Raw genomic sequence first — 12,473 nt, 5'->3', positions numbered from 1 at the left:
TTGATCTGTAACATGTTACTATGATATCATGATTATCATCTTGAATTTTACTTGCACCCAATATCTCTAAGAATGCAACAAAGAAATCATTCTTTTGAAAGAAAAATGTTGAAGAATTTTATAAATCTTGGGGCAAGCAAAAGATTAAGAGGAGTGGAGGTTCTGATTGTATGATTGTGTATTGAGGTTGCATGTTTGTGAAAACTTGCATGGGAGCTCATAGACAGGAATTGAAATTTAGAAAAGTATTATGGAATCTCTCAAACATCTATTGATCCAAGAAGCAGCAACAAAAGAAAACAAAAGAATAAGAAAAACAAAGAACAAGCCCAAGGCTCTGAGCATCAATTACTCGGAAGAAAAAGAAAGAAACAAGAACTCAAAGAGTTATTGTCCTAGTTATATGCTTGTGGTGGATTTGTGTCAAAGAGAGAGGCTTGAGCAAGTATATCCTAAGGGGTGCTTCAACACCTAATACCTTAGACCAACTGGTTTGGGAGTATTGATTGAAAGCTTATCTTAAAAAGCCGCTTTGAGACATGATACCTAGAGTCGAGGCCAAGATACAAAAAGAAAAGAAAAATACTAGAAAATAAGTGCTGCTTCAAAGGTGACAATCTATAAAGAGGATTCCATAATGTCATTTGAATAAAAGTCCTAAGATCTAAGACTTCCAAAATGTAAGGACTAATGAGGACTGGAATCCTTGCATAAGCATACAAATTAGAGTTAACCCCACTGTCACTTATTCACTTCACCCACTAAGACAGCATAAGCAATTCTTCAATGCATTCCAATTAAGAGAATTCTTTGTGCATAGTTCTTTTCTTGCCTGGGGACAAGCAAGATTTAAGTTTGGTGTTGTGATGCCAGGGCATCTTGGCTAGTTTTACTAGCCATTTTTTGTATGCTTTAGGTTGGTTTCATGCATTTTCTTAAGAAATAAGCAAGTATTTGGTTGAAAATGCATTCATACCATGATTCAAGCAAACATTGTGAATTTTGAATGATTTCATGAGAATTATGCATGCATTGAATGATAAAATGGATGATGCGTGATCTCATGATTAAGAGCAAGACTTTGATGTACTTTGTTTGATTGATTTCAGGTAACAAGAAGCAGAGAATAGCCACGTTAGTGGCTACGTTAGTGCCACTAATGTGGCCATTAACGTGGAAGGAAGGAAAGTTGGAACGTTAGTGGGAACGTTAATGGCATCAACTTTGAAGAAGGAGCAGCGTTAGTGGCAAAAGTGAGTGCCAATAATGCTAGCGAAGGTGGAAGAAGACCCACGTTAGCTTCCATGTTAACTACATTAACGTGGGAACTAACGTGGAAGGAAAGGGGGATGCCAACGTTAGTGTAAAAGGTGATCTCCACTAACGTTTGCGAAGCAAGAAGACTCACGTTAGCTTCCACGTTAACTACATTAACGTGGAAACTAACGTGGAAAGAAAAAGAGATGCCAACGTTAGTGGAAAAGGTGATCTCCACTAACGTTTGTGAAGCCAAAAGACCCATGTTAGCTTCCACGTTAACTACATTAACGTGGTAGTTAATGTGGGCAAAAGTCTCACCCAGCAACCTGACCATGCCTTCTTCAAACAAGAATAACTTTAGCCACAAAGCTCCAAATGAGGTGATTCCAGTGGCATTGGAAATTAGGATTCCAGAGCTTTCCAAGCATATATGGCACTACATGGTGGACACTAAATTTGATGGAGAAAACCTGCCCCGAAAGTGCAAAGATGAACATGGTATCAACCTGTAGTAAGGCCAGCTGACCTCTTCACCTTCCAAGAAGTATAACTCGAGTTGTAGAGCTCCGAATGATGCGCTTCCAAAGGCGTTGGAAAGTAGACATCCAAGGCTTTCCAACAATATATAATAGTATGGGGTGAACATTAATTTGAGCTTCAGAAACTGGAAATTTTCAGCCCCTGATCGCGGACGTTATTAGCACTCACGTTTGCCAATAACGCCAGCCACTATGCCAGCAACCCTGTTCCCTTCAAAAGAGCATAACTTGAGTTACAGAGGTCCAATTGAGGTGATTCCAGTTGCATTAGAAAGCTGACATTCATAGATTTCCAACGATATATAATACTCTATAGTGGGCATGAAATTGGAGCACAAACCAGAGGTATCTTTTAAGCCCCAAAAATACCAACTGGGTAGCAAGTGTGACGTTAGCCACACTAACTTCAGCACAAACGCCACACTTGTAGCGTTAGTGTGGCTAACGTTAGCACTGACATTAGCACCTGGACCTCAACTTGATTCTATTTCAAGGACCACCCAACCTCAAGGAAGCAAACCCACAAGTGTCAACCAATCAAGGCCACAAGAAGCATCTAGAATAGGAATTTTCATTTAATTGTAAATTGCTTTTAATTTCATTTTGTAATTTAGGAGAGCCTATATAAGGGCCTTAGCTTTTACATTCAAAGGATATTCTTGAAGGGGGGATTAGAGAGGGGTCTTCGGACTCCCTCCCCTCACACACTTTTCCTTCTCTTTCTTTTCTTTGTACTTTTCATTTATGAATTTTGAAGTTTTATTTTCAGTTTTAATCTTCATCTTTATTTTTCTGCATTTCTTTCTTTTCTATTTTGGTAGAGCAATGATCAACTAACTCTTTTCATTGGGTTAGGGAGCTCTGTTGTAATTTGATGGATCAATATTAGTTTTCATTATTTTTCTTCTATCTTTTCTCTTGATTTTACTAGAAAGCTTTCAATCTTCATCCAATTGGGTAGTTATCTTGGAAAAGAAGCTATTCATACTTGGATCTCTTCTGAACCTTGGAAGAGGAATGCAGCGATCATGCTAGAAATGCTTTCTCATGTTGGACCGAATTGGGGTTGGAAGGATACGATGACTATAATTCTACCAACACTTGATTTGGGAATGCATGTGGTATAATCCGTGACCATACTTCATCTCTTCTCATGAGCAATTGACCAAGGAATTAGCTATTGATCAAGATTTGAGAGATTGAATTACAAGGAATTGTAATTTGATCACTTAAGATTGCCAAGGAGATCAATGAACGCATTGATTGAGGAAGAGATGAGAATGAACTTGATCCGGAGGATTGCAATATCTCTTGATCCCAATGTTCATTTTATTTTTAGTTCTTACATTTACTCTATAGTCATTTACTTTCTTGCCATTTTACTTTTCTGCACTTTATTGCTTTCTTTACTTTTGTTCCATTTACATTTCCTTGTTGCTTATCACTCCAATCTGATTCGTCTAACTAGGATAATCAATTAACCATTGATTGCTTAATCTGTTAATCTCTGTGGGATTCGACCTCACTCTTTTGTGAGTTATTATTTGACGACAATTCGGTATACTTGCCGAAGGGGAATTTGTTGAGAGACAAGTTTTCCCTGCATCAAGTTTATGGCGCCGTTGCTGGGGATTAATTGTGATTAACAAACTACTGGTTGATTGATTTACTAGATTAGACACTTTTCTTTTGTCTTTGTTTTCTTTTGTTACTTTATTTTCTTTTGCTAACTAACTGTTTGTGATATTGCCTCACTGGGAATTTCCTCATCTGTGACAATGGAGATTCCAATTTCTTTTGGTGATTATTGTTTGAGACAAAGCTTTCTGCAGGAAAGAAAGGAGCATCTATCATATTTTAGTCATTCAAACTTCATGGGAAACTCTCCACCACCACAGAATGATTCACTTTACTATGCTCATGGTGGGTGGAAGTATCAAGAACATGAAATGGGGTACTTTCCCCAGCCACAAAATGGTCCATATTTTGGTAAAATTGATCACTACTCAAGTTGTGGCTGGGAAAATCAAAATCAAAGAGATTTCACTCATTCATACCCCATTCAACAAGAGCCATCACCTCTCAATTATACAACCTCACCTCCAAGTTTTACATGCCTAAATTCTTCATCATTTGAGTATGCCTCAGCACAAAAGTCTATCCCAAATCCATACAATTCATTTCACCATCCACAAAACTCAATCCACTATCCACAAGAGTCATATCACTTTCAGAACACACAACCACAAAACAACCAATTCCATTCACAAGCCAACCCCGACCAACCATTACAACCTACCCAACCTCCTTTAGATAGACTCGCTAGGATGGAACTCATCATGGAAGAACTCAAAAAAAGTAGAGAAGAAGAGATACTCGCTAGGATAGAACTCCTCCTTGAAGAAATAATAAAGACAAACGAAGAGGAGAAAATAGCAAAAAGAGACCATGAAGAAAAATTGAGATAGAATGCACAACTCTATTCTGAAGAACAATTCATTGAAGAGCTGAGATTACAAAGAGAGACCACTTCACTCTCTCCAGAAATAGAGGAGTTCATTCAAAGGTCAAGAACAAGGGAGGAATCAGAAGAACAAGAAAAAGAGGCAGTCATACCAAGTGAGATTCATATGAAGAAGGAGGAGGCTGTGAGAGTATATAAGCCCAAAGCTCCATACCCACAGAGGCTACTAAGGGTGACAAAGGAACATGCAAACTCACTCTCAAAAGGCTAAATGCAATATCATGCAGAAGAAAGGGAGGAAGTCAATCAAGGGAGTCCACACAACTCCAATAAAACCGAAAGTTGCATAAAGGATGAGTTCATTGAACCACCAATTCAAGAAGCTCTTGATGAAGAGGATGCTCCAACCATCATACAACACCCAAGTACTGAAATCAAGGTGGTGAAGGCAATCAACATGAGCACTAAAAAGAGGATGGTGACCAAGAAATGAAGGACAATATCCAAGAAAATGAAAAGGTCAACTAAAAGCCATCCCACCCCTACCCCAACAAGTAAGTTTACACAAGCTAACAACAAAAGAAAGCTTGCTGGGGAGAGGCACTCAAAACAAGGGGCATTAACTGGCTCCTCTTTCCTCTTGAGGTCATTCCTCTTAACAAACTGGAAGAAGAGGAAGAAACTCATAAACAACATGTCAAGCTAATGACATTTAAAGAGCGCTTGTTGGGAGGCAACCCAACTGTAGGTAACATTTTCTTTCCTTACATAGTTTACTTTCAATCATTTGACATATGATTGCATTCTAAGTTTGGTGTTGCCAGGCAACAAAATGATTTTCAATCTTTACTAGGTATTTGCATCATTCTAAAATGACAGTGTCACACTAAGTTTGGTGTTGCCACTTAACTTTCATGCAAAGTACCATGCCAACACCACTTATTAATGCAATTAAAATGTCTCTGTTTGTATCTCTTGTGCCTTTATTGTATCCTTAATCTTGCTTGCTGAAACACATGCATACTCACACTTCATTCTAAGACATTCATGATCCATCATAGACCCCATCACCACTGTTTTAATTGTTGCTTGAGTATAAGCAATCATTCTAAGTTTGGTGTGGAAAGGGGAAGAATAGGAGGAAAAGGGCAACAACAATGAAGATGAACTACAAGGTGGTAAAGTTCCTTTTTTCTCTGACTTATTTTCAGCACTTTAAATTGCATGATTGTCCTCTATTTTCTTTGTATGCATGTGTGATTACTCCTTGTGAATAAGCATAATTTGATATTTGATCTGTAACATGTTGCTATGATATCATGATTATCATCTTGAATTTTACTTGCACCCAATATCTCTAAGAATGCAACAAAGAAATCATTCTTTTGAAAGAAAAATGTTGAAGAATTTTATAAATCTTGGGGCAAGCAAAAGATTAAGAGGAGTGGAGGTTCTGATTGTATGATTGTGTATTGAGGTTGCATGTTTGTGAAAACTTGCATGGGAGCTCATAGACAGGAATTGAAATTTAGAAAAGTATTATAGAATCTCTCAAACATCTATTGATCCAAGAAGCAGCAACAAAAGAAAACAAAAGAATAAGAAAAACAAAGAACAAGCCCAAGGCTCTGAGCATCAATTACTCGGAAGAAAAAGAAAGAAACAAGAACTCAAAGAGTTATTGTCCTAGTTATATGCTTGTGGTGGATTTGTGTCAAAGAGAGAGGCTTGAGCAAGTATATCCTAAGGGGTGCTTCAACACCTAATACCTTAGACCAACTGGTTTGGGAGTATTGATTGAAAGCTTATCTTAAAAAGCCGCTTTGAGACATGATACCTAGAGTCGAGGCCAAGATACAAAAAGAAAAGAAAAATACTAGAAAATAAGTGCTGCTTCAAAGGTGACAATCTATAAAGAGGATTCCATAATATCATTTGAATAAAAGTCCTAAGATCTAAGACTTCCAAAATGTAAGGACTAATGAGCACTGGAATCTTTGCATAAGCATACAAATTAGAGTTAACCCCACTGTCACTTATTCACTTCACCCACTAAGGCAGCATAAGCAATTCTTCAATGCATTCCAATTAAGAGAATTCTTTGTGCATAGTTCTTTTCTTGCTTGGGGACAAGCAAGATTTAAGTTTGGTGTTGTGATGCCAGGGCATCTTGGCTAGTTTTACTAGCCATTTTTTGTATGCTTTAGGTTGGTTTCATGAATTTTCTTAAGAAATAAGCAAGTATTTGCTTGAAAATGCATTCATACCATGATTCAAACAAACATTGTGAATTTTGAATGATTTCATGAGAATTATGCATGCATTGAATGATAAAATGGGTGATGCGTGATCTCATGATTAAGAGCAAGACTTTGATGTACTTTGTTTGATTGATTTCAGGTAACAAGAAGCAGAGAAGAGCCACGTTAGTGGCTACGTTAGTGCCACTAACGTGGCCATTAACGTGGAAGGAAGGAAAGTTGGAACGTTAGTGAGAACGTTAATGGCATCAACTTTGAAGAAGGAGCAGCGTTAGTGGCAAAAGTGAGTGCCAATAACGCTAGCGAAGGTGCAAGAAGACCCACGTTAGCTTCCACGTTAACTACATTAACGTGGGAACTAACGTGGAAGGAAAGGTAGATGCCAACGTTAGTGGAAAAGGTGATCTCCACAAACGTTTGCGAAGCAAGAAGACCCACGTTAGCTTCCACGTTAACTACATTAACGTGGGAACTAACGTGGAAGGAAAGGGAAATGCCAACGTTAGGGGAAAAAGTGATCTCCACTAACGTTTGCGAAGCAAAACGACCCATGTTAGCTTCCACGTTAACTATATTAACTTGGTAGTTAACATGGGCAAAAGTCTCACCCACCAGCCTGACCATGCCTTCTTCAAACAAGAATAACTTGAGCCACAAAGCTCCAAATGAGGTGATTCCAGTGGCATTGGAAATTAGGATTCCAGAGCTTTCCAAGCATATATGGCACTACAAGGTGGACACTAAATTTGAGGGAGAAAACCTGCCCCGAAAGTTCAAAGATGAACATGGTATCAACCTGTAGTAAGGCCAGCTGACCTCTTCACCTTCCAAGAAGTATAACTCGAGTTGTAGAGCTCCAAATGATGCTCTTCCAAAGGCGTTGGAAAATATACATCCAGGGCTTTCCAATAAGATATAATAGTATGGGATGGACATTAAGTTGAGCTTCAGGAACTGGCAATTTTTGGCCCCTGATCGCGGACGTTATTGGCACTCACGTTTGCCAATAACGCCAGCCACTATGCCAGCAACCCTGTCCCCTTCAAAAGAGCATAACTTGAGTTACAGAGGTCCAATTGAGGTGATTCTAGTTGCGTTAGAAAGCTGACATTCAGATCTTTCTAACGATATATAATACTCTATAGTGGGCATGAAATTGGAGCACAAACCAGAGGCATCTTTTAAACCCCAAAAACACCAACTAGGTAGCAAGTGTGACGTTAGCCACACTAACTTCAGCACAAACGCCACACTTGTAGTGTTAGTGTGGCTAACGTTAGCACTGACATTAGCACCTGGACCTCAACTTGATTCTCTTTCAAGGACCACCCAACCTCAAGGAAGCAAGCCCACAAGTGTCAACCAATCAAGGCCACAAGAAGCATCTAGAATAGGAATTTTCATTTAATTGTAAATTGCTTTTAATTTCATTTTGTAATTTAGGAGAGCTTATATAAGGGCCTTAGCTTTTACATTCAAAGGATATTCTTGAAGGGGGGATTAGAGAGGGGTCTTCGGACTCCCTCCCTTCACACACTTTTCCTTCTCTTTCTTTTCTTTGTACTTTTCATTTATGAATTTTGAAGTTTTATTTTCAGTTTTAATCTTCATCTTTATTTTTCTGCATTTCTTTCTTTTCTATTTTGGTAGAGCAATGATCAACTAACTCTTTTCATTGGGTTAGGGAGCTCTGTTGTAATTTGATGGATCAATATTAGTTTTCGTTATTCTTCTTCTATCTTTTCTCTTGATTTTACTAGAAAGCTTTCAATCTTCATCCAATTGGGTAGTTATCTTGGAAAAGAAGCTATTCATACTTGGATCTCTTCTGAACCTTGGAAGAGGAATGAAGAGATCATGCTAGAAATACTTTCTCATGTTGGACCGAATTGGGGTTGGAAGGATACGGTGACTATAATTCTACCAACACTTGATTTGGGAATGCATGTGGTATAATCAGTGACCATACTTCATCTCTTCTCATGAGCAATTGACCAAGAAATTGGCTATTGATCAAGATTTGAGAGATTGAATTACAAGGAATTGTAATTTGATCACTTAAGATTGCCAAGGAGATCAATGAACGCATTGATTGAGGAAGAGATGAGAATGAACTTGATCCGGAGGATTGCAATATCTCTTGATCCCAATGTTCATTTTATTTTTAGTTCTTACATTTACTCTATAGTCATTTACTTTCTTGCCATTTTACTTTTCTGCACTTTATTGCTTTCTTTACTTTTGTGCCATTTACATTTCCTTGTTGCTTATCACTCCAATCTGATTCGTCTAACTAGGATAATCAATTAACCATTGATTTCTTAATCCGTTAATCTCTGTGGGATTCGACCTCACTCTTTTGTGAGTTGTTACTTGACGACAATTCGGTATACTTGCCGAAGGGGAATTTGTTGAGAGACAAGTTTTCCGTGCATCAATAACTCTTCCCCAAATACCCTTCACCTATCAAATCCTACCCTCTTCCCCATATTCTCTTCACCACTCACATCCATCCATCATTAAACCCCACCTACCTCACCATTCAAATTCAAACCATTTCCCTCCTAAAACCCAACCCCTCATACACGGCTACCCTCTCTCCCTTACCCTATAAATACCCCTCCTTACCACCTTCAATTTCACATAATATACACACTACTACCACCCTTGGCCGAACCCACTCCTCACCTCCATCTCCTCCATTTCTTCTTCTTTACTCCTTTTTTTCTCCTTTTGCTCGAGGACGAGCAAATCTTCTAAGTTTGGTGTGGGAAAAGCTAAAGCTTTTTATTTTCCATAACCATTAATGGCACCTAAGGTCAGAGAAACCTCTAGAAAGAGAACAGAGAAGACAATTAATTCTACCTCCGAGTCATGGGAGATGGAGAGATTTATCTCAAAGGTCCATCAAGACCACTTCTATGAAGTTGTGGCCAAGAAAAAGGTGATCCCTGAGGTTTCCTTCAAGCTCAAAAAGAGTGAATACCCGGAGATCCGACATGAGATTCGAAGATGAGGTTGGAAAATTCTCACCAACCCCATTCAACAAGTCGGGATCTTAATGGTTCAAGAGTTCTATGCTAATGCATAGATCACTAAGAACCATGACCAAGGTGTGAACCCGAACCCAAAGAATTGGCTCACAATGGTTCGGGGGAAATACTTGGATTTTAGTCCGGAAAATGTGAGGTTAGCATTCAACTTGCCAATGATGCAAGGAGATCCTCACTCTTTCACTAGAAGGGTCAACTTTGATCAAAGGTTGGACCAAGTCCTTAGGGACATTTGTGTGAAAGGCGCTCAATGGAAGAGAGATTCAAGAGGCAAGCCGGTTCAACTAAGAAGGCTTGACCTAAAATCCGTGGCTAGAGGATGGTTGGAGTTCATCCAATGCTCTATCATTCCTACTAGCAACTGGTCTGAAGTTACAATAGACCGGGCTATCATGATCCATAGTATCATGAACTGAGAGGAAGTAGAAGTTCATGAGATCATATCCCTAGAACTCTACAAGGTGGCAGACAAGTCTTCCACTTTGGCAAGGTTAGCCTTCCCTCATCTCATTTGTCACCTATGCAATTCAGCTGGAATTGTCATAGAGGAAGACATCCTCATTGAAGAGGACAAGCCCATCACTAAGAAAAGGATGGAGCAAACAAGAGAGCCCACTCATGGACCTCAACAAGAGCATGAGGAAATTCCTCATCATGAAATCCCTGAGATGCCTCAAGGGATGCATTTTTCTCCACAAAACTATTGGGAGCAAATCAACACCTCCCTAGGATAATTGAGTTCCAACATGAGACAACTAAGGATGGAGCACCAAGAGCATTCCATCCTCCTCCATGAAATTAGAGAAGACCAAAGAGCCATGAGAGAGGAACAACAAAGGCAAGGAAGAGACATAGAGGAGCTCAAGCACTCTATAAGATCTTCAAAAGGAAGAACTAGTCGCCATCACTAAGGTGGACCCGTTCTTTAATTTCCTTGTTCTTATTTTTCTGTTTTTCAAAAATTATGCTTTATGTTCTGTCTATGTTTGTGTCTTTATTACATGATCATTAGTGTCTAGTGTCTATGTCTTAAAGCTATGAATGTCCTATGAATCCATCACCTTTCTTAAATGAAAAATGTTTTTAATTGCAAAAGAACAAGAAGTACATGAATTTCGAATTCTATCTTGAAATTAGTTTAATTATTTTGATGTGGTGGCAATACCTTTTGTTTTCTGAATGAATGCTTGAACAGTGCATATTTTTGAATTTGTTGTTTATGAATATTAAAATTGTTGCCTCTTGAAAGAATAATGAAAAAGGAGAAATGTTATTGATAATCTGAAAAATCATAAAATTAATTCTTGAAGCAAGAAAAAGCAGTGAATAGAAAAAGCTTGCGAAAAAAAATAGCGAAAAAAATAAAGAATAAAAAAAAGAAAAAAATGGCGAAAAAAAAAGAAAGAAAAAGAAAAAGCAAGCAGAAAAAGTCAATAGCCCTTTAAACCAAAAGGCAAGGGTAAAAAGGATCCAAGGCTTTGAGTATTAATGGATATGAAGGCCCACAGGAATAAGATCCTAGCCTAAGCGGCTAAACCAAGCCCTAACCATGTGCTTGTGGCGTGAAGGTGTCAAGTGAAAGCTTGAGACTAAGCGGTTAAAGTTGTGGTCCAAAGCAAAAAGAGTGTGCTTAAGAGCTCTGGGCACCTCTAACTGGGGACTCTAGCAAAGCTGAGTCACAATCTGAAAAGGTTCACCCAGTTATGTGTCTGTGGCATTTATGTATCTGGTGGTAATACTGAAAAACAAAATGCTTAGGGTCACCCAAGACTCATAAAGTAGCTGTGTTCAAGAATCAACATATTGAACTAAGAGAATCAATAACACTATCTGAATTCTGAGTTCCTATAGATGCCAATCATTCTGAACTTCAACGGATAAAGTGAGATGCCAAAACTGTTCAGAGGCAAAAAGGCTACAAGTCTCGCTCATCTAATTGAAGCTAATCTTCATTGATAAGTTTGAAGTTCATTGTATATTCTCTTCTTTTTATTCTATTTTGTTTTTAGTTGCTTGGGGACAAGCAACAATTTAAGTTTGGTGTTGTGATGAGCGGATAATTTATACCCTTTTTGGCATTATTTTTATATAGTTTTTAATATGTTTTAGTTACTTTTTATTATATTTTTATTATTTTTTATTCAAAAATCACATTTCTGGACTTTAATATGAGTTTGTGTGTTTTTCTGTGATTTCAAGTATTTTCTAACTGAAATTGAGAGACCATAGCAAAAATCTGATTCAGAGACTGAAAAAGAACTGCAGATGCTATTGAATTCTGACCTCCCTGCACTCGAAGTGAATTTTATGGAGCTACAGAAGCCCAATTGGTGCGCTCTTAATTGTGTTGGAAAGTAGACATCCTGTGCTTTTCAGTAATATATAATAGTTTATACTTTTCCCGAGAATTGATGGCCCAAACTGGCGTTCAAAGTCAGCCTAAAATATCTTGGCGTAAAACGCCCAAACTGGCACCAAAATTGGAGTTAAACGCCCAAACTGGCACCAAAGCTGGCGTTTAACTCCAAGAAAAGCCTAAGCACGAAAAAGCTTCAATGCTCAGCCCAAGCACACACCAAGTGGGCCCCGGAAGTGGATTTCTGCACTATCTGCACTTAGTTACTCATTTTCTGTAAACCTAGATTACTAGTTTAGTATAAAAACTACTTTTAGTCTTTTAGTCTTTAGTTAGTCTTTGGTTAATCTTATGCTATCATAGACCATTGTACACGTTTGGAGGCTGGCCTCACGGCCATGCCTAGACCCTTTTTCACTTATGTATTCTCTACGGTGGAGTTTCTACACCCCATAGATTAAGGTGTGGAGCACTGCTGTTCTTCATGAATTAATGCAATTACTACTGTTTTTCCTTCAATTCACGCCTGCTTCTTCTCCA

This window comes from Arachis hypogaea, chromosome 16, assembly GCF_003086295.3.
Source record: "Arachis hypogaea cultivar Tifrunner chromosome 16, arahy.Tifrunner.gnm2.J5K5, whole genome shotgun sequence".
In the NCBI taxonomy this organism is placed as follows: domain Eukaryota; kingdom Viridiplantae; phylum Streptophyta; class Magnoliopsida; order Fabales; family Fabaceae; genus Arachis; species Arachis hypogaea.
Note: the sequence above shows the minus strand (reverse complement) of the source record.